The sequence below is a fragment of the Petromyzon marinus genome, unplaced genomic scaffold (genome assembly GCF_048934315.1).
Source record: "Petromyzon marinus isolate PM22_M1 ecotype Great Lakes invasive population unplaced genomic scaffold, UKy_Petmar_22M1.pri1.0 PM_G_Scaffold_15, whole genome shotgun sequence".
Taxonomy (NCBI): domain Eukaryota; kingdom Metazoa; phylum Chordata; class Hyperoartia; order Petromyzontiformes; family Petromyzontidae; genus Petromyzon; species Petromyzon marinus.
In genome coordinates this window covers 3,581,066-3,603,431 of record NW_027422706.1, presented here as the reverse complement: position 1 = coordinate 3,603,431, position 22,366 = coordinate 3,581,066, and positions in this window count along the sequence as shown.

The following is a 22,366-nucleotide window of genomic DNA, read 5'->3' as shown; positions in this document are numbered from 1 at the left end:
CTGATTGCGTTTACTTTAATTATCTCGCTTAAGTTTAATTTGTCTTCACCCGGCTCGCCACTTTGTAACTTTGTTTTATTGTAAATATTCACGCAGTTTTTTTTTTCACCAGGCCAAGCCCGCTTGAGCTGCTATACCGCTCTTGTTATCAGAAGCGACCTGCCCACAACAACACAAGGTGAGGCTTTGTCAACGTGTGTGAATGTTTTGACTTAAAACTTTGGTGACTGCAGGAATTAATATTCTTGTTTCTTTCGGTAAAGTTACGTAGATAGAAAATAAAATAAAAATAAAATAAAAAATTTAAAATAAAGCAAAAAACCCACGACGTTTCGATCGCAACACAAGTGGTCTTTATCTTATTGAATTTAATCTGTTATTTTTATTTTCTATCTACGTGACTTTACTGAAAGAACCAACAATACGTGTGTCAATGTCTATCGGTCAAAGACGCTAAACGGAGTGACACACAAACTCCAAATATACAGCAGGCGTCAGGGTCGGGATCGAACCCACGACTTCCTGTATACCGGGTGAGGTAGTTAACATCTCACCACGGAGAGAGACACGCAAACTCCAGTTAGCCTCGGATATGTTCGTTGATCCTCAATTAATTACTTGGTGGAGTGAGGAAGCATTCATGCCAAGCAGATGAAGGTGGCCAGGCGTGATTCTAGACACGTCACCACCTGTTTACCCAGTGACAGTGTACAGTTTGTGTTTGCAGTAACGTCTATTAACTCTGTTGAACACGGAGGTTATATCATAACAGTAGTTTACTTTTGTTTTCCTCTGGAACTCTTTGTAAGAATGGAAACAGGAAGTTAACACAGCACACACATTCAGCTGAAGTCGGAACTGTTCATCCCAGCATTTAAGAACATCTGAGCCTGGATTCGCACCTCTAAGCTGCGATTGAACATTAATTTATTAATTTCTGCATAACACAAATAGTATTGTTTTCAACACCCTTTGCTATGTCAGCTGAATTTAGCTCTCATAAATATTCCTTTTGTAGCCAGACAGCCGAAATTGTGTACTCGGAGTTTTGGGTGAACATTCATTTTGAAGATACGAGGGCTTCCAGGCATGTTTATGACCATTTGCCCTCTCATTGTGTGCCATAACAGCCCGTGTGATGAATTTGGGAAACGTTTTACTACATCATGAATATATGAATATAGACGTGTAAGTCACATGTGACTATATATGCATTTCTCTGTGCCTCGATACTGACGTGTAGATGGTGTGGGTATTATTTTTTTCTGTCTGCAGCTGACGCTTCCTCTGACGCTTCCTCTGCAGAATTGGTCTGATGGAGCAAATGTACTCAGCGCAGCTCGGTATGACAAGGCAACAATGCGACTGGCGTGCATACAGCACGGATCGGACTGGAAATTTGACACAGCACCAGAGAACACACACAGGAGAGAAACCCTTCAAGTGCAGTGTGTGTAACAAGGCATTTGAACGGTCATTTGCTCTTAAAATACACCAGAGAACACACACGGGAGAGAAACCCTTCAAGTGCACTGTGTGTGGGAAGGCGTTTGCGCGTTCATCTACTCTTGTAATACACCAGAGAACACACACGGGAGAGAAACCCTTCAAGTGCAGTGTGTGTGGGAAGGCGTTTCCACATTCATCTACTCTTGTAGAACACCAGAGAACACACACGGGAGAGAAACCCTTCAAGTGCAGTGTGTGCGTGAAGGCGTTTGCACAGTCATGTGCTCTTGTAAAGCACCAGAGAACACACACAGGAGAGAAACCCTTCAGGTGCAGTGTGTGTGGGAAGACATTTTCAGATTTATCTACTCTTAAAACACACCAGAGAACACACACGGGAGAGAAACCTTTCAGATGCACGATCTGTGGGATGGCGTTTACACAGTCATGTAATCTTGTAACACACCAGAGAACACACACGGGAGAGAAACCCTTCCAGTGCAGTGTTTGTGGGAAGGCATTTTCACGGTCATCTTCTCTTAAAAAACACCAGAGAACACACACGTGAGAGAAACCCTTCAAGTGCAGTGTGTGTGGGAAGACATTTTCAGATTCATGTAATCTTGTAATACACCAGAGAACACACACGGGAGAGAAACCCTTCACGTGCAGTGTGTGCGTGAAGGCGTTTGCACAGTTAGCTGATCTTGTAAAACACCAGAGAACACACACAGAAGAGAAACCCTTCAAGTGTACTCTGTGCGGGAAGCCGTTTGCAGATTCATCAACTCTTCGAAGACACCAGAGAACACAAAAGCATCAGAAGATCCACAAGGAGTGGAGTCTGAAATCAGCTTGTGAAAGTCAAAGTGCCGCAATGAGCCCATCCCTCATGAAACAAGAAGCGGACGAAAATCCCAGCTTGGACACTTTTAAAGGTATCAAGGTGAAATATGAAGAGGTGATGGTGAAATGTGAAGAAGTGATGAGCGAAGAAGTGAAGGTAAAATGTGAAGATGAAGATTCAACTCCAAAATGGGAACTTCACATCGTGAAGCAGGAGGAGAATTCTGACTGAGTCAGAGTGAGGCAACTCCCAGCAGTTTGTGGAAGTGGAGGTGTGGGTGGACTTGCTCCTAGATAATACAAAGTCAAGCGGAGACCCGGTAGATGTGTAAGCCAGAGACGATGTCGCTACAATAGATGCACCTTTGTCACAGGCCTTTAATGACAAGAACGTGAAGTTGAACACTTTGTGGGCCCGTGGGTTGGGTAGATCTCTAACCAGGAGCAAGAGCCAATAAGCTCCCAAGCATTCACTATGTTATCATAATAATTGCTTTTACATGGTGCTTGCTTAATCGCCTCAGCAACTCGGAGTTTTGTATCTCATCTCACGCTCGAAGAGCATCCCCAAGTAGCAGCTGCCCCTGTGTGGTACAAGGTGGTGTCCCTGCACCGGCCTGCATGTGGACAAGAGCCTGTCATCTTCTTTGGTTCTTTCGGTAAAGTCACGTAGAATAAGAATAAAATAATAACATAAAACAATAAAATTCTCACGACGTTTCGGCCACAACACAAGTGGCCTTCGACAGGTGAAAGGAACAAACCTGTCGGGACGACAGAGCTACAATGAACGCTGCTAAGATTCTACGTGACTTTACCGAAAGAACCAAAGAAGATGAATCCTTGCAGTCACGAAAGCTTTAAATCGAAAAAAGAGCCTGTTAGTAGGGGGCGATGATTGATGTGTCATCTCAGTTGTGTAGTTTGTAGGTAATGTTTAGAATTTGCTACATTTTCACTCAGACACCAGCATGCAATGGCCTACTCGTTTTGAATGACACAATAAAAGCTTTTTGTTAATACGATGTAACGTGATGCAGTATATTTCACTGCAGTAATCCAATTTTGTTAATATGCCTGTCAATAATTTAGAATGTATACTTGTCTGGTTTTGTGCATACTTGCAACATTTGATCCATAAGGGTCAAACAATGATTAAGTGATGTTAGGACAAAGTGTGTGTGTGTTTGAAAGTAACCTGTACAGAGAACTCAGGTGGGACCCGTTGTTCTTGTGATACAGGTCAAACGGTGTTTTTGTGTTCCACGAAGCATCTGGAGCAACTCATTGTCTTTGAAATAGGTAGCACGCTCGGATCATTCATCAGTTACAACGCATACCACTTGAAAGTTACACTATAGGAGGAGGTACATTCTCTACAACACGAATTGTAGTTTTGTCTTACGTGTTGATGTAGATTTTGTCTAACTAGGACTAGAAATGCTCCTTGCTGATTGACGTCTGGATGTTCTTTACCTATCGGTTGAAGCAAACCCCACTGCTGTTGAGACGCTGTGCACCAATAAGGGTCCAACACGTTGACGGCCTTCAGGCCAGGAAAGTCACAACATTTGCACACGAAGGACGCATTCACGCAAGCACCCCATGCTCCGTTTTGAAGTTTTAAAATGAAACATCTTTGAATTGTGTTGTGTTTTGATTTAGATTATTTCTTCATTAAAAGTTAATTTTACATCCGGAAGTCTTCGTTGAGAAGGACATTTCGTGTGAATTTTCTCTCGTCGTTAAGTAGACGGCCTTGCCGGGGGTTCGGTTCGATGCGGACTTTCACCTGTTTGGGATTGCGGGATGGAGATAAGGCGACACGGAGCTGCTGGTCGTCTGCAGATCGATTCCAACGTAATTTAACGTCTGTCCCTGCGCCTCCGTCATTTGCAGGGGGCGCTGTAAACCTACACGCGCCCCCTGCATGAAAACAACAGAAAGTGCAGCGTTCATCACGGATAAAGTTGTGCGCTTATTTTTTAAATGTTATTCTTTTATAAGGTGATGTTGATATCGAAAACTGACACATAGCTGGCATGCCATAAATAGGAAATTAACTCTGCTTATTCGAATCAATGTATTCATATATGTTGATGAACTGTTTTCAAGCAGATTTTGTGTCTCTAACGGCGACTATAGGGACCACGTGATTGTTTAAAAATGTCTCTGATTATAACTATAATTGCCTACAATTCGTCATGTGTAGCTTATTTAGACTATAATTTATTCACTACCCAAACTGTATTGACTTGAAAACATAGAGCTGATATTTATTCTTGGTTCTTTCGGTAAAGTCACGTAGAAGGGAAACAATAAAATAACAAAAATATAAAACAATTACATTATCATGACAATTCGACTGCAACACAAGCAATCATCATCAGGTGTCACACACAGGCACACACACAGAGACACAGGCACACACAGATACAGGCACACAGTGTGTACACACACAGTGTGCACATACACAGTGTACACACACAGTCTGTACATACACAGTATACACACAGAAACAGTGTGTACACACAGAAACAGTGTGTACACACAGTAATGTCCACGTTGTAGTTGCTGAGCTCACGCACCCAAGAGGTCTCTGTTGAAGAGATGGAGCAATGGAAAATGAATCTAAATCAACTTAAACTCCATTCCCGCTCTGTGACGTCACCACTCAGCATGACCTCATCGCTGTGAAACGCCAGGGGGAGGTGTGCCTCGCTAGTGACGTCATGTCACCAAGGTATTCACCCCACCCCCGTCCACCGCGCCCTTGAGCGTGACGTCACCTCTGCTTGGTCACTGCCGATTCTGTTCCGGTACAATCCTTATTTGGGCAAAGCTACGCCCAGTGACTGGTGGCTCATTAACATAATGTTTCTGTTAAAGCCGTCGCGAGTTTATTGCGACGGGTTTAGCGCCCACGCTCCCATTGCTCGACATATGGGCCGACGTCATTAACATAATTTATTCAGTTACAGAGCCGCACGTGGGAGGGAAGTGACGTCATACTACTTCCTGCTGTCGCGAGGCAACAGGAAGCTGCCGTGTGCGCGCTTGCACTGAAATCCGAGGTGAGAAATTATCATCGTTGTGGTGGTGGTTGTTGTTGTTGTTTACCAAGGTAGAGCCTCGCTCTCTCTCGTAGGGATGTCAGTTGAGTAGCAGCGAGCATGGGAATCGATGTCCAGGTTGGAACTTTACAACGCGGGGCCTAGCCACGCGGGGCCTTGCCTCCTGCCCTCGCCTGATTGCGTTCACTTTAATTATCTCGCTTAAGTTTAATTTGTCTTCGCCCGGCTCGCCACTTTGTATCTTTGTTTTATTGTAAATATTCACGCAGTTTTTATTTTCTTTTGTTAGCAGGCCAAGCCCGCTTGAGCTGCTATACCGCTCTTGTTATCAGAAGCGACCTGCCCACAACAACACAAGGTGAGGCTTTGTCAACGTGTGTGAATGTTTTGACTTAAAACTTTGGTGACTGCAGGAATTAATATTCTTGGTTCTTTCGGTAAAGTCACGTAGATAGAAAATAAAATAAAAATAACAGATAATAATTTTTCTTTTCTTAAATGAAGCAAAAAACCCCACAACGTTTCTATGGCAACATTAATGTTGATGCGAGGGCTTACAGGAATATTTATGACATTTGCCCTCTCATTGCGTGCCATGACAGTGCTGTTTGCACAGTCACACACAGTCACTGTAGGATGTTTTTCTTGGTCGTGTTTTTGTTTTGTTGCTTGTTGTGGTTGCACCCGATTCAAGAGCCGAATGGCTCACGGGACTATAACCAAAAAACTGAAACCGCGTGATGAATTTGGGAAAGTTTTTCACTGCATCTCCAAATATATATAAAAGGCAAAGTTGTGATTGTGTGTGTTGTCTGTTCAAAATGTTTAGCGTACTTCCCGACATGCAACAAACTGGAAGTTTGCCATGTGGGTACTTTCCAGACTGTACACCGTGCAAACATTATACAAATACACTTTTGTGTTGTTTTAAGGGGGACGGGGGAGCTCAATAATGTATAGATTTTTTGCACGGCAAGTGAGCTGTGACGTCACACCTGTCACGTGCCCCTCGCACGTGGAAGCGTCACGCATTGTAGTGTAGCGGTTAGCGTTGTCTGTGTGTGTGTGTCTGTGTGTGTGTGTCTGTGTGTGTGTCTGTGTGTGTGTGGCCCGTGATCACAAATCTCTATTTAACTCCATCAAAAAAGTAACCTGCAGCGCCACACCTATTACCATCATTAGGGGAAAAAACGGTGATCCAATCTCCGACCCCCAGGAACAGGTTTGCAGATTTGCTGAGCATTTCTGTGAGGTCCTGGGGGAGGGAAAATCCCTCAGCCAGGAAAACATCGTGGCACAAAATGAGGATGACCCTGCTGAGGCTGCGGTGCCTCAAATATTCGAAGAAGTCACCCCCTGTGAGTGGCTGGCTGAGGTGCCATCTGTTGAGGAAGTACTGAAGGCGATCCGGAGTCTGAGACCAGGAAAGGCAGCGGGCAGAGATGATCTCCCAAGCGAAATGCTGAGGGAGGGCGGCGTTTGTGCACAGACTGCCCTATATGACATCATAACAACAGTCTGGACCACTGGACGGGTTCCGCAGGATTGGAAGGATGCCCTGGTGGTCCCTCTTTTTAAGAAGGGGGACCGCACAGACTGTAACAACTACAGGGGCATCTCACTCCTCAGTGTGCCGGGAAAGGTCCTGGCAAGGATTATTCAGCATCGCCTTGCCAGGCATGCTGAGGAGAGGCTTGCGGAGCCCCAATGCGGTTTCAGGATAGGGCGGTCCTGCACAGATGCCATATTTTCTGTCCGTCTGCTACAGCAGAGGTGTAGGGAATTCCAACAAGACCTACATCTCTGCTTTATTGACCTGGTCAAGACCTATGATACCATCAGTAGGCCTGGGCTCTGGGTCGTTCTTCGTGCTTTTGGAGTACCTGACCCTCTGCTCACGATCATTAAGGACCTTCATGATGGTGAGCGGGCCCGGGTAAAACTACGTGGCCGGGAGTCAGAGCCATTCCCTGTACACCTTGGGGTGCGACAGGGATGTCCTCTGGCTCCCACATTATTTAACATCTATTTTGACCACGTAGTTCGTGAAGCCTTCAATAGCTGTACCGGGGGAATCTCCATATGGTACAGATATAATGGGAGGCTGATCGATGCCCGGGTGCGGTCAAGGAATGGCTCCCTATTGCTCAACCACGTTATGTATGCTGATGATTTGGTAATAGCTGCTCAGTCAGAGGAGGAGTTGGAGACGCTGCTGCTGAGATTGGAGCGTGCCACTAAGAGGTGGGGCCTTACCATCAGCCCCACCAAAACTAAGCACCTGCCTGGGTATTTTGTACCATCGGACACTCCACCCCCACAACTCCCGATCGGTGATGGGCCAGTTGTGGAGAGAGTGGAGAGTTTCCCATACCTGGGCAGTGTGCTTATGACTGGCTCCAGTTTAACAGCAGAGGTCTCACTCCGAATCAGTCGAGCGGCAATATCTTTTCATCGGTTGCGTAACGCTGTGTGGAAGCTACCTGGTCTGTCGCTCCGCACTAAGCTTCAGGTCTTCTCGGCCACGGTCATTTTCTCCCTTCTCTACGCTTGCGAAACGTGGACCCCCCTAATGGAACATCTTCGCCAGTTAGAAACATTTAGGCTGGCCTGCCTACGATCCATCCTGGGTTTAACCAGACTGGATTGTGTGAGGAGCTCACAAATCCTTGAAAGATCTGGGCAAGGTCCCATCGGTGAGCTCCTCCGGCGGGCAAGGCTGCGATGGCTGGGTCATGTAGCCCGCATGCCCAGCCACCGCATGCCAAAACAGCTTTTGTTCGGCCGGATTGAGGCGGCAAAGCGGGCGCGGCACGGGCTAGAGAAGAGATGGAGTGATGTGGTACAGGAGGACGTGGAGCTGAGTGGACTTGCCGATGACTGGTACCAGCGGTGTCAAGATCGGCCTCTGTGGAGGAGGCTCATGAAGGATGCTACTGGGCAGTTGGAGGTAGTCGCCCTCCAACAACAACGGAGGGCGGAGGAGCGACGCTCACAACAACGAGCGGAGCGCCGGGTGGCTAAAGCACAGCAGGTTGGCACAGTAGGGGGCACAGGTGGTGCATCAGCCAGTCATCTCAGTCAGTCGACCCGTGGCACCTGGGTCTGCCCCGTGACCTCCTGCCAGCGGGCGTTCGACACTTCACGTGTCCTCAGGGTGCACATAGCCTGGCACAAGCGTCGTGGTGACGTCACCGCCACTTAGTGGCGAATGGCGGTTGTTGTTGTTGTGTGTGTCTGTGTGTTTGTGTCTGTGTGTGTGTCTGTGTGTCTGTGTGTGTGTGTGTCTGTCTGTGTGTGTGTGTCTTTGTGTGTCTGTCTGTGTGTGTCTGTGTGTGTCTGTGTGTGTGTCTGTGTGTGTGTGGAAGCGTAACGCATTGTAGTGTAGTGGTTAGCGCTATGCCGCGCTACGAACCCGGTGACCCGAGTTCGATTCCCGCTCACGGCCACCACCGGCGACGATTATTTGAACCACTTCTGGGCCTCCCCTAGGTCGACTCAGCCTCAAACGAGTAACTGTTGCGATGTAAACATCGCCACTGGGGAGACAAAGGCGGCCGGACGTGGTGGATCCAAGTCACGGGCGAAGCCGGGTAGTATAGCTAGTCGTGAATATATGAATGAATATAGACGTGTAAGTCACGTGTGACTGTATATATTAATTCCTCCATGGCTCGATACTGACGTGTAGATGGTGTGGATATTCTTATTTTCTGTCTGCAGCTGACGCTGGTCTGATGGAGCAAAGGCACTCAGCGCAGCTCGGTACGACAAGTCAACAATGCGACCAGCGTGCATACAGCACGGATCGGACTGGAAATTTGACACAGCACCAGAGAACTCGCACAGGAGAGAAACCCTTCAAGTGCACTGTGTGTGACAAGGCATTTGCATGGCCATCTGTTCTTGAGACCCACCAGAGAACACACACAAGAGAGAAACCCTTCAAGTGCACTGTGTGTGGGAAGGCATTTTCACAGTCATCTGCTCTTAAAATTCACCAGAGAACACACACAGGAGAGAAACCCTTCAAGTGCACTGTGTGTGGGAAGGCATTTTCACAGTCATCTGCTCTTAAAATTCACCAGAGAACACACACGGGAGAGAAACCCTTCAGGTGCAGTGTGTGTGGGAAGACATTTTCAGATTCATTTGCTCTTAAAACACACCAGAGAACACACATGGGAGAGAAACCCTTCAAGTGCAGTGTGTGTGGCAAGGCATTTTCAGATTCATCTACTCTTAAAACACACCAGAGAACACACACGGGAGAGAAACCCTTCAGGTGCAGTGTGTGTGGGAAGACATTTTCAGATTCATCTAATCTTAAAATGCACCAGAGAACACACACGGGAGAGAAACCCTTCAGGTGCAGTGTGTGTCGGAAGACATTTTCAGGTTCATTTGCTCTTAAAACACACCAGAGAACACACACGGGAGAGAAACCCTTCAAGTGCTGTGTGTGTGGGAAGGCATTTTCAGATTCATCTCATATTCAAAGACACCAGAGAACACACACGGGAGAGAAACCCTTCAAGTGCAGTGTGTGTGGCAAGGCATTTTCAGATTCATCTACTCTTAAAACACACCAGAGAACACACACGGGAGAGAAACCCTTCAGGTGCAGTGTGTGTGGGAAGACATTTTCAGATTCATCTAATCTTAAAATGCACCAGAGAACACACACGGGAGAGAAACCCTTCAGGTGCAGTGTGTGTCGGAAGACATTTTCAGGTTCATTTGCTCTTAAAACACACCAGAGAACACACACGGGAGAGAAACCCTTCAAGTGCTGTGTGTGTGGGAAGGCATTTTCAGATTCATCTCATCTTCAAAGACACCAGAGAACACACACGGGAGAGAAACCCTTCAAGTGCACTGTGTGCGTGAAGACATTTTCAGATTCATTTGCTCTTAAAAGACACCAGAGAACACACACGGGAGAGAAACCCTTCAAGTGCAGTGTGTGTGGAAAGTCATTTTCACAGTCATCTTCTCTTAAAAAACACCAGAGAACACACGGGAGAGAAACCCTTCAAATGCACTGTATGTGGGAAGACATTTTCAGATTCATCTGCTCTTAAACCACACCAGAGAACACACACGGGAGAGAAACCCTTCAGGTGCAGTGTGTGTGGGAAAGCATTTTCAGATTCATCTACTCTTAAAAAACACCAGAGAACACACACGGGAGAGAAACCCTTCAAGTGCACTGTGTGTGGGAAGACATTTTCAGATTCATCTGCTCTTAAATCACACCAGAGAACACACACGGGAGAGAAACCCTTCAGGCGCAGTGTGTGTGGGAAAGCATTTTCAGATTCATCTACTCTTAAAAACACCAGAGAACACACACGGGAGAGAAACCCTTCAGGTGCAGTGTGTGTGGGAAGGCATTTTCACAGTCATCTGCTCTTAAAACACACCAGAGAACACACACGGGAGAGAAACCCTTCAAGTGCAGTGTGTGTGGGAAGACATTTTCAGATTCATCAAATCTTCAAGTACACCAGAGAACACAGAAGCATCAGATGATCCATAAGGAGTGCAGTCTGAAATCAGCTTGTGAAAGTCAAAGTGCCGCAATGAGCCCATCCCTCATGAAACACGAACCGGAAGAAAATCCCAGCTTGAACACTTTTAAAGGTATCGAGGTGAAATATGAAGAGGTGATGGTGAAATGTGAAGAGGTGATGGTGAAATGTGAAGAGGTGATGGTGAAGAGGGAAGAGGTGATGGTGAAGAGGGAAGAAGTGATGGTCAAGAGCGAAGAAGTGAAGGTAAAATGTGAAGATGATTCAACTCCAAAATCGGACCTTCACATCGATGGAGGCAACGTAAAGCAGGAGGAGAATTCTGACTGTGAGGCAGAGCGAGGCAACTCCCAGCAGTTTGTGGAAGTGGAGGTGTGGGTGGACTTCCTCCGAGACAATACAAAGTCAAGTGGAGACCCGGTAGATGTGTAAGCTTGAGATGATGTCGCTCCAATAGATGCACCTTTGTCACAGGCCTTTAATGACAAGAACGTGACGTTGGACACTCAGTTGCTAGGTTCAACCTGCAGAGTAAGTGCGGCCAGTCTTTGTGGACCTGTCTGTTGGGTAGATCTTTAACCAGGAGCGAGAGACAATACGCCCCCCAGCATTCACTGTTATAATTGCATTTACACGGTGCTTGCTTTATCGCCTCAGCAACTCGGAGTTTTGTGTCGTACCTCGTCTGAAACACTCGAAGAACATCCCCAAGTAGCAGCTGCCCCTGTGTGGCACAGGGTGGTGGCCCTGCACCGGCCTGCATGTGGACAAGAGCCTGTCAGTAGGGGGCGATGATTGATGCGTCATCTCAGTTGTGTAGTTTGTAGGCAATCTTGATTTCGAAGCTTTCGTGACTGTAGGAATCCACACTCTTGAGTTCTTTCGGTAAAGTCACCACGTGGGTAGAAACATAACAGGTCACGGCGTTTAGATCACAACACAAGCAATCGTCATCAGGTCGGACAACCACAGCAAGAGAAACTGCTGAAGTAGTAGGCACCTACTCCAGCAGTTTCTTCTTGTTGCTGCTGTGCTTGTCCCACCTGATGACGATTGCTTGTGTTGCCATCGAAACGCCGTGATCTATTATTTGTAGTGTAATGTTTAGAATTTGCTACATTTTGACCCAGGCGCCAGCATGCAACGGCCTACTCGTTTGGAATGACGCAACAATACTACGGTGTACAAACACTGTTAAGCAGACGGTGCGTATTTGTAAAATAACTTCTTGTTAATACGATGTAACGTGATGCAGTCAATTTCGCTGCAGTAATTCAATGTTGTTAATATGCCCGTCAATGATTTAGAATGAATACTTGTCTGATTGTTCGCGTGCATGTAACATTTTGTCTGAGGGTCAAACATTGAATAAGTGATGTTAGGACAAAGTGTGTGTGTGTGTTTGGAAGTAACCTGTACAGAGAACTCGGGTGAGACCCGTTGTTCTTGTGATACAGGTCAAAGGGTGTTTTGTGTTTCACGAAGCGTCTGCCTCTGGAGCAACTCATCGTCTTTGAAATATGGAGCACGCTCGGATCATTCATCAGTTACAAGGCATACCACTTGAAAGTTACACGTATAGGAGGAGGTACATTCTCTACAACACGAATTGTAGTTTTGTCTTACGTGTTGACGTACGATTTTGTCTAACTTGGACTAGAAATGCACTTTGCTGATTCACGTCTGGATGTTCGTAACCATCGGTTGAAGCAAACCCCACTGCTGTTGTTGAGACGCTGTGCACCAATAAGGGTCCAACACGTTGACGGCCTTCAGGCCAGGAAAGTCACAACATTTGCACACGAAGGACGCATTCACGCAAGTACCCCATGCTCCGTTTTGAAGTTTTAAAATGAAACATCTTTAAATTGTGTTGTGTTTTGAATTAGATGATTTTATTTCTTCATTAAAAGCTTGTATCAATTTACATCTGGAAGACTTCATTGAAACGGACATTTTGTGTGAATTTTCTCTCGTCATTAAGTGGATGGCCTTGCCGGGGGTTCGGTTCAATGCAGACACAAACAGTGTACACACACACAGTGTACACACACAGAGTGTACACACACACAGTGTATACACACAGTATACACACAGTGCACACACACAGTGTGCACACACGCAGTGTACACACACAGTGTACACACAGTGTACACACATAGTGTACACACACAGTGTACACCCACACAATGTACACACACAGTGTACACACACACAGTGACACACACAGTGACACACAGTGACAGAGCGACACAGTGACACAGTGTATACACACAGTGTATACACACATAGTGTACACACACAGTGTATACACACAGTGTACACACACAGTGTATACACACAGTGTACACACACAGTGTACACACACAGTGTACACACACACAGTGTATACACAATAATGTCCACGTTGTTGTAGCTGGGCTCACACACCCAAGGGAGGGAGCAATGGAAAATTAATCTAAATCAACTTAAACTACAACTCTGTGACGTCACCACTCTGCATTACCTCATCGGCGTGAAACGCCAGGGTGAGGTGTACCTCGCTAGGGACGTCATGTCACCAAGGTATTCACCCCTCCCGCGTCCACCGCGCTCTTGAGCGTGATGTCACCTCCGCTTGGGTCACTGCCGATATAGTTCCAGTGGCAATCCTTATTTGGGCACAGCTACGCCCAGTGACTGGTGGCTCATTAACATAATGTGTCCGTTAAAGCCGTAGCGAGTTTGTTGCGACGGGTTCAGCACCCACGCCCCCATCCCTCCACGTAGGGTCCAGCGTCATTAACATAATTTATTCCGTTAGAGAGCCGCTCGTGGGAGGGAAGTGACGTCATACTACTTCCTGCTGTCGCGAGGCAACAGGAAGCTGCCGTGTGCGCGCTTGCACTGAAATCCGAGGTGAGAAATTCTCATCGTTGTGGTGGTGGTGGTCGTTGTGGTGGTGGTGGTGGTTGTTGTTGTTTACCAAGGTAGAGCCTCTCTCTCTCAGGGATGTCAATTGAGTAGCAACGAGCATGGGAATCGATGTCCAGGTTGGAACTTTACAACGCGGGGCCTAGCCACGCGGGGCCTTGCCTCCTGCCCTCGCTTGATTGCGTTCACTTTAATTATCTCGCTTAAGTTTAATTTGTCTTCACCCGGCTCGCCACTTTGTAACTTTGTTTTATTGTAAATATTCACGCAGTTTTTATTTTTTTCACCAGGCCAAGCCCGCTTGAGCTGCTATACCGCTCTTGTTATCAGAAGCGACCTGCCCACAATAACACAAAGTGAGGCTTTGTCAACGTGTGTGAATGTTTTGACTTAAAACTTTGGTGACTGCAGGAATTAATATTCTTGGTTCTTTCGGTAAAGTCACGTAGATAGAAAATAAAATAATAAAAATAAATGAAAAATAAAAAACTTAAAATCAAGAAAAAACCCACGACGTTTCGATCGCAACACAAGTGGTCTTTATCTTATTGAATTTAATCTGTTATTTTTATTTTCTATCTACGTGACTTTACTGAAAGAACCAACAATACGTGCGTCAACGTATCTATCGGTCAAAGACGCTAAGCGCGTGCCGCTGTTGACTCTGAATGTATGGAGGCGAACTCCTTCACCATGGGGAGAGAGAGACAGAGACACGGATAGCCTCGGCTATGTTGATGATCCTCGATTCATTACTTGGTGGAGTGAGGAAGAATTAATGCTGAGCAGATGAAGGTGGCCAGGCATGGTGCTGGTCACACCACCACCTGTTTACTCATGGCAGTGTGTGACAGTGTCAAGTTTGTGTTTGCAGTAAAGTCTATTAACTCTGTTGAACACGGAGGTTATATCAAAACAATAGTTTATTTTTGTTTTCCTCTGGAACTCTTACTAAGAATGGAAACAGGAGGTGAACACAGCACACACATGCAGCTGAATTCGGAACTGTTCATCCCAGCATTCAAGGACATCTGAGCCTGGATTCACACCTCTAAGTTGCGATTGAACATTAATTCATGCATTTCTGCAAAACACAAATAGTATTGTTTTCAACACCCTTTGCTATGTCAGCTGAATTTAGCTCTCATGAATATTCATTTTGTAGTCAGACAGCCGAAATTGTGTGCTCGGAGTTTTGAGTTAACATTCATCTTGGAAGATAATGCTTCCAGGCATATTTATGACATTTGCCCTCTCATTGTGTGCCATAGCAGCCCTTGGAGAGAAACCCTTCAGGTGCACTCTGTGTGGAAGGCGTTTGCAGATTCATCAAATCTGATTAATTTGGGAAACTTTTTCACTACATCATGAATATATTAATAAGTATAGACGTGTAAGTCACGTGTGCATTCCTCTGTGCCTGACGTGTAGATGGTGTGGATATTCTTTTTTTATGTCTGCAGCTGACGCTTCCTCTGCAGAATTGGTCTGATGGAGCAAAGGCAGTCAGCACAGCTCGGTACGACAAGTCAACAATGCGACCAGCGTGCATACAGCACGGACCGGACTGGAAACTTGACACAGCACCAGAGAAGTCACACAGGAGAGAAACCCTTCAAATATACTGTGTATAACAAGGCATTTGCATGGCCATCAGTTTTTCAGAACCACCAGAGAACACACACGGGAGAGAAACCCTTCAGGTGCACGATGTGCAGGATGGCGTTTACACAGTCATGTAATCTTATAAAACACGAGAGAACACACACGGGAGAGAAACCTTTCCAGTGCAGTGTTTGTGGGAAGGCATTTTCATGGTTATCTGCTCTTAAAAAACACCAGAGAACACACACAGGAGAGAAACCCTTCAAGTGTACTCTGTGCGGCAAGGCGTTTTCAGATTCATGTAATCTTGTAACACACCAGAGAACACACATGGGAGAGAAACCCTTCAAGTGCAGTGTTTGTGGGAAGGCGTTTGCACATTCATCAAATTTTCGAAGACACCAGAGAACACAAAAGCATCGGAAGATCCATAAGGAGTGGAGTCTGAAATCAGCTTGTGAAAGTCAAAGTGCCGCAATGAGCCCATCCCTCATGAAACACGAACCGGAAGAAAATCCCAGCTTGGACACTTTTAAAGGTATCGAGGTGAAATATGAAGAGGTGATGGTGAAATGTGAAGAAGTGATGGTGAAGAGCGAAGAAGTGAAGATGAAATGTGAAGAGGTGATGGTGAAGAGCGATGAAGTGAAGGTAAAATGTGAAGATGAAGATTCAACTCCAAAATGGGACCTTCACATCGTAAAGCAGGAGGAGAATTCTGACTAAGGCAGAGCGAGGCAACTCCCAGCAGTTTGTGGAAGTGGAGGTGTGGGTGGACTTGCTCATAGACAATACAAAGTCAAGTGGAGACCCGGTAGATGTGTAAGCCAGAGACGATGTTGCTCCATTAGATGCACCTTTGTCACAGGCCTTTAATGACAAGAATGTTAAGTTGAACACTCATTTCTTAGGTTCATCCTGCAGAGTAAGGGCGGCCAGTCTTTGTGGGCCCGTGGGTTGGGTAGATCTCTAACCAGGAGCAAGAGCCAATAAGCTCCCAAGCATTCACTATATTATCATAATTGCTTTTACATGGTGCTTGCTTTATCGCCTCAGCAACTCTGAGTTTTATATCTCATCTCACGCTCGAAGAGCATCCCCAAGTTAGAGCTGCCCCTGTGTGGCACAAGGTGGTGGCCCTGCACCGGCCTGCATGTGGACAAGAGCCTGTCCGTAGGGGGCGATGATTGATGTGTCATCTCAGTTGTGTAGTTTGTAGGTAATGTTTAGAATTTGCTACATTTTCACTCAGACGCCAGCATGCAATGGCCTACTCGTTTTGAATGACACAATAGTATGTTTTACATACACTGTGAAGCAGACTGCAACTTTTTTTTTAAAGTTTCTTGTTAATACAATGTAACGTGATGCAGTATATTTCACTGCAATAATCCAATTTTGTTAATATGCCTGTCAATAATTTAGAATGAATACTTGCTTGATTTTGTGCATACTTGTAACATTTGATCTGTAAGGGTCAAACATTGAATAAGTGATGTTAGGACAAAGTGTGTCTGTTTGAAAGTAACCTGTACAGAGAACTCAGGTGAGACCCGTTGTTCTTGTGATACAGGTGAAAGGGTACTTTTGTGTTTCACGAAGCATCTGGAGCAACTCATTGTCTTTGACATAGGGAGCACGCTTAGATCATTCATCAGTTACAAGGCATACCACTTGAAAGTTACACGTATAGGAGGAGGTACATTCTCTACAACACGAATTGTAGTTTTGTCTTACGTGTTGACGTAGATTTTGTCTAACTGGGACTAGAAATGCTCCTTGCTGATTCACGTCTGGATGTTTGTAACCATCGGTTGAAGCAAACCCCACTGCTGTTGTTGAGACGCTGTGCACCAATAAGGGTCCAACACAGTGACGGCCTTCAGGCCAGGAAAGTCACAACATTTGCACACGAAGGACGCATTCACGCAAGTACCCCATGCTCCGTTTTGAAGTTTTAAAAGGAAACATCTTTGAATTGTGTTGTGTTTTGAATGAGATGATTTTATTTCCTCATTAAAAGCTTGTATCAATTTACATCTGGAAGACTTCATTGAAAAGGACATTTCGTGTGAATTTTCTCTCGTCATTAAGTAGATGGCCTTGCCGGGGGTTCGGACACACACACAGTGTACACACACAGTGTACACACACACAGTGTACACACAGTGTGCACACACAGTGTACACAATGTACACACAGTGCACACACAGTGTAGACACACTGTACACACAGTGTATACACAATGTACACACACACAGTGACACACAGTGTACACACGCAGTGTACACACACACAGGGTACACACACAGTGCACACACAGTGCACACACACACAGAGTACACACACAGTGTACACACACAGTGACACACACACAGTGACACAGTGACACAACAACCGCCATTCGCCACTAAGTGACGGTGACGTCACCACGACGCTTGTGCCAGGCACAGTGACACACAAAGACAAAGATCCCCCGTGTAGCCTTAACAGACTGTAGGGGCAAGTGCTGTTAGCGAGCACCTATGAAGGCCGGAACGGTACACGAGGGGGTGGGTGGCCAGCACCACGCCCGACCACCTGTGTCTCCCTAGTGGCGATGTTTACACCACACTAGGTACTCAGTGACACAGCGACACACAGTGACACACACAGTGACACATGGTGTACACACACACAGTGTACACACACACGGTGTATACACAATAATGTCGACGTTGTTGCTGAGCTCACACACCCAAGGGAGGGAGCAATGGAGAATGAATCGAAATCAACTTAAACTCCAACTCTGTGACGTCACCACTCTGCATTACCTCATCGGCGTGAATCGCCAGTGGGAGGTGTACCTCGCTAGTGACGTCATGTCACCAAGGTGTTCACCCCTCCCCCGTACACCGCGCCCTTGAGCATGACGTCACCTCCGCTTGGGTCACTGCCGATATCGTTCCAGTGGCAATCCTTATTTGGGCAAAGCTACGCCCAGTGACTGGCGGTTCATTAGCATAATGTGTCCGTTAAAGCCGTCGCGAGTTGCGACGGGTTCAGCGCCGACGCCCCCATCCCTCGACGTGTGGGCCGACCTCGTTAACATAATTTATTCAGTTGGAGAGCCGCTCGTAGGAGGGAAGTGACGTCATACTACTTCCTGCTGTCGCGAGGTAACAGGAAGCTGCCGTGTGTGCGCTTGCACTGAAATCCGAGGTGAGAAATTCTCATCGTTGTGGTGGTCGTTGTGGTGGTGGTGGTTGTTGTTGTTGTTTACCAAGGTAGAGCCTCTCTCTCGTAGGGATGTCAGTTGAGTAGCAGCGAGCATGGGAATCGATGTCCAGGTTGGAACTTTACAACGCAGGGCCTTGCCTCCTGCCCTCGCCTGATTTGCATTCACTTTAATTACCTCGCTTAAGTTTAATTTGTCTTTACTCGGCTCGCCACTTTGTTTTATTGTAAATATTCACGCAGTTTTTATTTTCGTTCTTTTGTTACCAGGCCAAGCCCGCTTGAGCTGCTATACCGCTCTTGTTATCAGAAGCGACCTGCCCACAACAACACAAGGTGAGGCTTTGTCAACGTGTGTGAATGTTTTGACTTAAAACTTTGGTGACTGCAGGAATTAATATTCTTGGTTCTTTCGGTAAAATCACGTAGATAGAAAATTTAATAAAAATAACAATGGAAATAAATGAAAAATAAATTGTAAATAAAGCAAAAAAACTCACGTTTTGAACACAAGCACTCTTTATTTAATGGAATTGTATTATCAGTTATTGTTATTTTCTATCTACGTAACTTTACCGAAAGAAACAAGAATACGTGTGTCAATGTCTATCGGTCAAAGATGCTCAGCGGAGAGACGCGCAAACTCCAAATATACAGCAGGCGTCAGGGTCGGGATCGAACCCACGACTTCCTGTATACCAGGTGAGGTAGTTAACATCTCACCACGGAGACACGCAAACTCCAGTTAGCCACGGCTATGTTCGTTGATCCTCGATTAATTACTTGGTGGAGTGAGGAAGCATTCATGCCAAGCAGATGAAGGTGGCCAGGCGTGATTCTAGACACGCCACCGCCTGTTTACCCAGTCACAGTGTACAGTTTGTGTTTGCAGTAACGTCTATTAACTTTGTTGAACACGGAGGTTATATTATAACAATAGTTTATTTTTGTTTTCCTCTGGAACTCTTTATATGAATGTAAACAGGAGGTGAACACAGCACACACATTCAGCTGAAGTCGGAACTGTTCATCCCCAGCATTCAAGGACATCTGAGCCTGGATTCACACCTCTAAGTTGCGATTGAATGTTGATTTATGCATTTCTGCCTAACACAAATAGTATTGTTTTCAACACCCTTTGCTATGTCAGCTGAATTTAGCTCTCATAAATATTCCTTTTGTAGCCAGACAGCTGAAATTGTGTGCTCGGAGTTTTGGGTTAACATTCATTTTGAAGATATGAGGGCTTCCAGGCATGTTTATAACCATTTTCCCTCTCATTGTGTGCCATCACAGCCCTGTGATGAATTTGGGAAACGTTTTTACTACATCATGAATATATGAATATAGACGTGTAAGTCACATGTGACTATATATGCATTCCTCTGTGCCTCGATACTGACGTGTAGATGGTGTGTATATTAATTTTTTTCTGTCTGCAGCTGACGCTTCCGCTGACGCTTCCTCCGCAGAATTGGTCTGATGGAGCAAATGCAGTCAGCGCAGCTCGGTATGACAAGTCAACAATGCGACCAGCGTGCATACAGCACGGATCGGCCTGGAAATTTGACACAGCACCAGAGAACTCGCACAGGAGAGAAACCCTTCAAGTGCACTGTGTGTGGGAAGGCATTTTCACAGTCATCAAATCTGCAAACACACCAGAGAACACACACGGGAGAGAAACCGTTCAAGTGCAGTGTGTGTGGGATGGCGTTTGCACAGTCCCCACATCTTAAAGAACACCAGAGAACACACACGGGAGAGAAACCCTTCAAGTGCAGTGTGTGTGGGGAGGCATTTTCACAGTCATCAAATCTGCAAAGACACCAGAGAACACACACGGGAGTGAAACCCTTCAGGTGCACGATGTGCGGGAAGGCGTTTGCACATTCATCAAGTCTGCAAAGACACCAGAGAACACACACGGGAGAGAAACCTTTCAAGTGCAGTGTGTGTGGGAAGGCATTTTCACAGTCAACTGCTCTTAAAAAACACCAGAGAACACACACAGGAGAGAAACCATTCAAGTGCACTGTGTGTGGGAAGGCGTTTGCACGTTCATCTGTTCTTAAAAAACACCAGAGAATACACACAGGAGAGAAACCCTTCAGGTGCTTTTTGTGTGGGATGATGTTTGCACATTCATCACATCTTAAAGTACACCTGAGAACACACACGGGAGAGAAACCCTTCAAGTGCACTCTGTGCGGGAAGGCGTTTTCACAGTCACCACATCTTAAAGTACACCAGAGAACACACACGGGAGAGAAACTCTTCAGGTGCAGTGTGTGTGGGAAGGCATTTTCACGGTCATCTGTTGTTAAACAACACCAGAGAACACACACAGGAGAGAAACCCTTCAAGTGCAGTGTGTGTGGGAAGGCGTTTGCACAGTCATCTCCTCTTGTAACACACCAGAGAACACACACGGGAGAGAAACCCTTCAGGTGCACTCTGCAGGAAGGCGTTTGCACATTCATAAAATCTTCAAGTACACCAGAGAACACGGAAGCATCAGAAGATCTGCAAGGAGTGGAGTCTGAAATCAGCTTGTGAAAGTCAAAGTGCCACTATAAGCCCATCCCTCATGAAACACGAACAGGAAGAAAATCCCAGCTTGGACACTTTTCAAGGTATCAAGGTGAAATATGAAGAGGTGATGGTAAAGAGGGAAGAAGTGATGGTGAAGAGGGAAGAAGTGATGGTGAATAGCGAAGAAGTGAAGGTGAAATGTGAAGATAAAGATTCAACTCCCAAATGGGACCATATTGATGGAGGCAACTTCAAGCAGGGGGTGAATTCTGACTGTGAGACAGAGCAAGGCAACTCCCAGCAGTTTGTGGAAGTGTGGGTGGACTTCATCCTAGACAATACAACGTCAAGTGGAGACCCGGTAGATGTGTAAGCCAGAGACGATGTCGCTACAATAGATGCACCTTTGTCACAGGCCTTTAATGACAAGAACGTGAAGTTGAACACTCAATTCCTAGGTTCAACCTGCAGAGTAAGAGCGGCCAGTCTTTGTGGACCTGCGGGTTGGGTCAATCTCTCACCAGGAGCGAGAGACAATAAGCTCCCAAGCATTCACGATGTTCTCATGATAATTGCTTTTACGCTTTGCTCGCTTTATCGCCTCGGCAACTCGGAGTTTCGTGTCGTATCTCGTCTGAGACACTCGAAGAGCATCCCCAAGTAGCAGCTGCCCCTGTGTGGCACAGGGTGGTGGCCCTGCACCGGCCTGCATGTGGACAAGAGCCTGTCAGTAGGGGGCGATGATTGATACGTCATCTCAGTTGTGTAGTTTGTAGGTAATCTTGATTCTAAGCTTTCGCGACTGCAGGAATCTACACTCTTGGGTTATTTCGGTAAAGTCATCACGTGGGTAGAAACATAACAGACCACGGCGTTTAGATCACAACACAAGCAATCGTCATCAGGTGGGACAACCACAGCAAGAAGAATACGCTGAAGTAGGCGCCTACTTCAGCAGTTTTGTCTTCTTGCTGCTGTGGTTGTCCCACCTGATGACGATTGCTTGTGTTGCGATCTAAACTCCATGATCTATTATTTGTAGCTAATGTTTAGAATTTGATACATTTTGACCCAGATGCCAGCATGCAATGGCCTACTCGTTTTGAATGACACTACAATAGTTTGTTGTACATACACTGTTAAGCAGGCGGTGCGTATTTTAAAAATAGCTTCTTGTTAATACGATGTAACCTG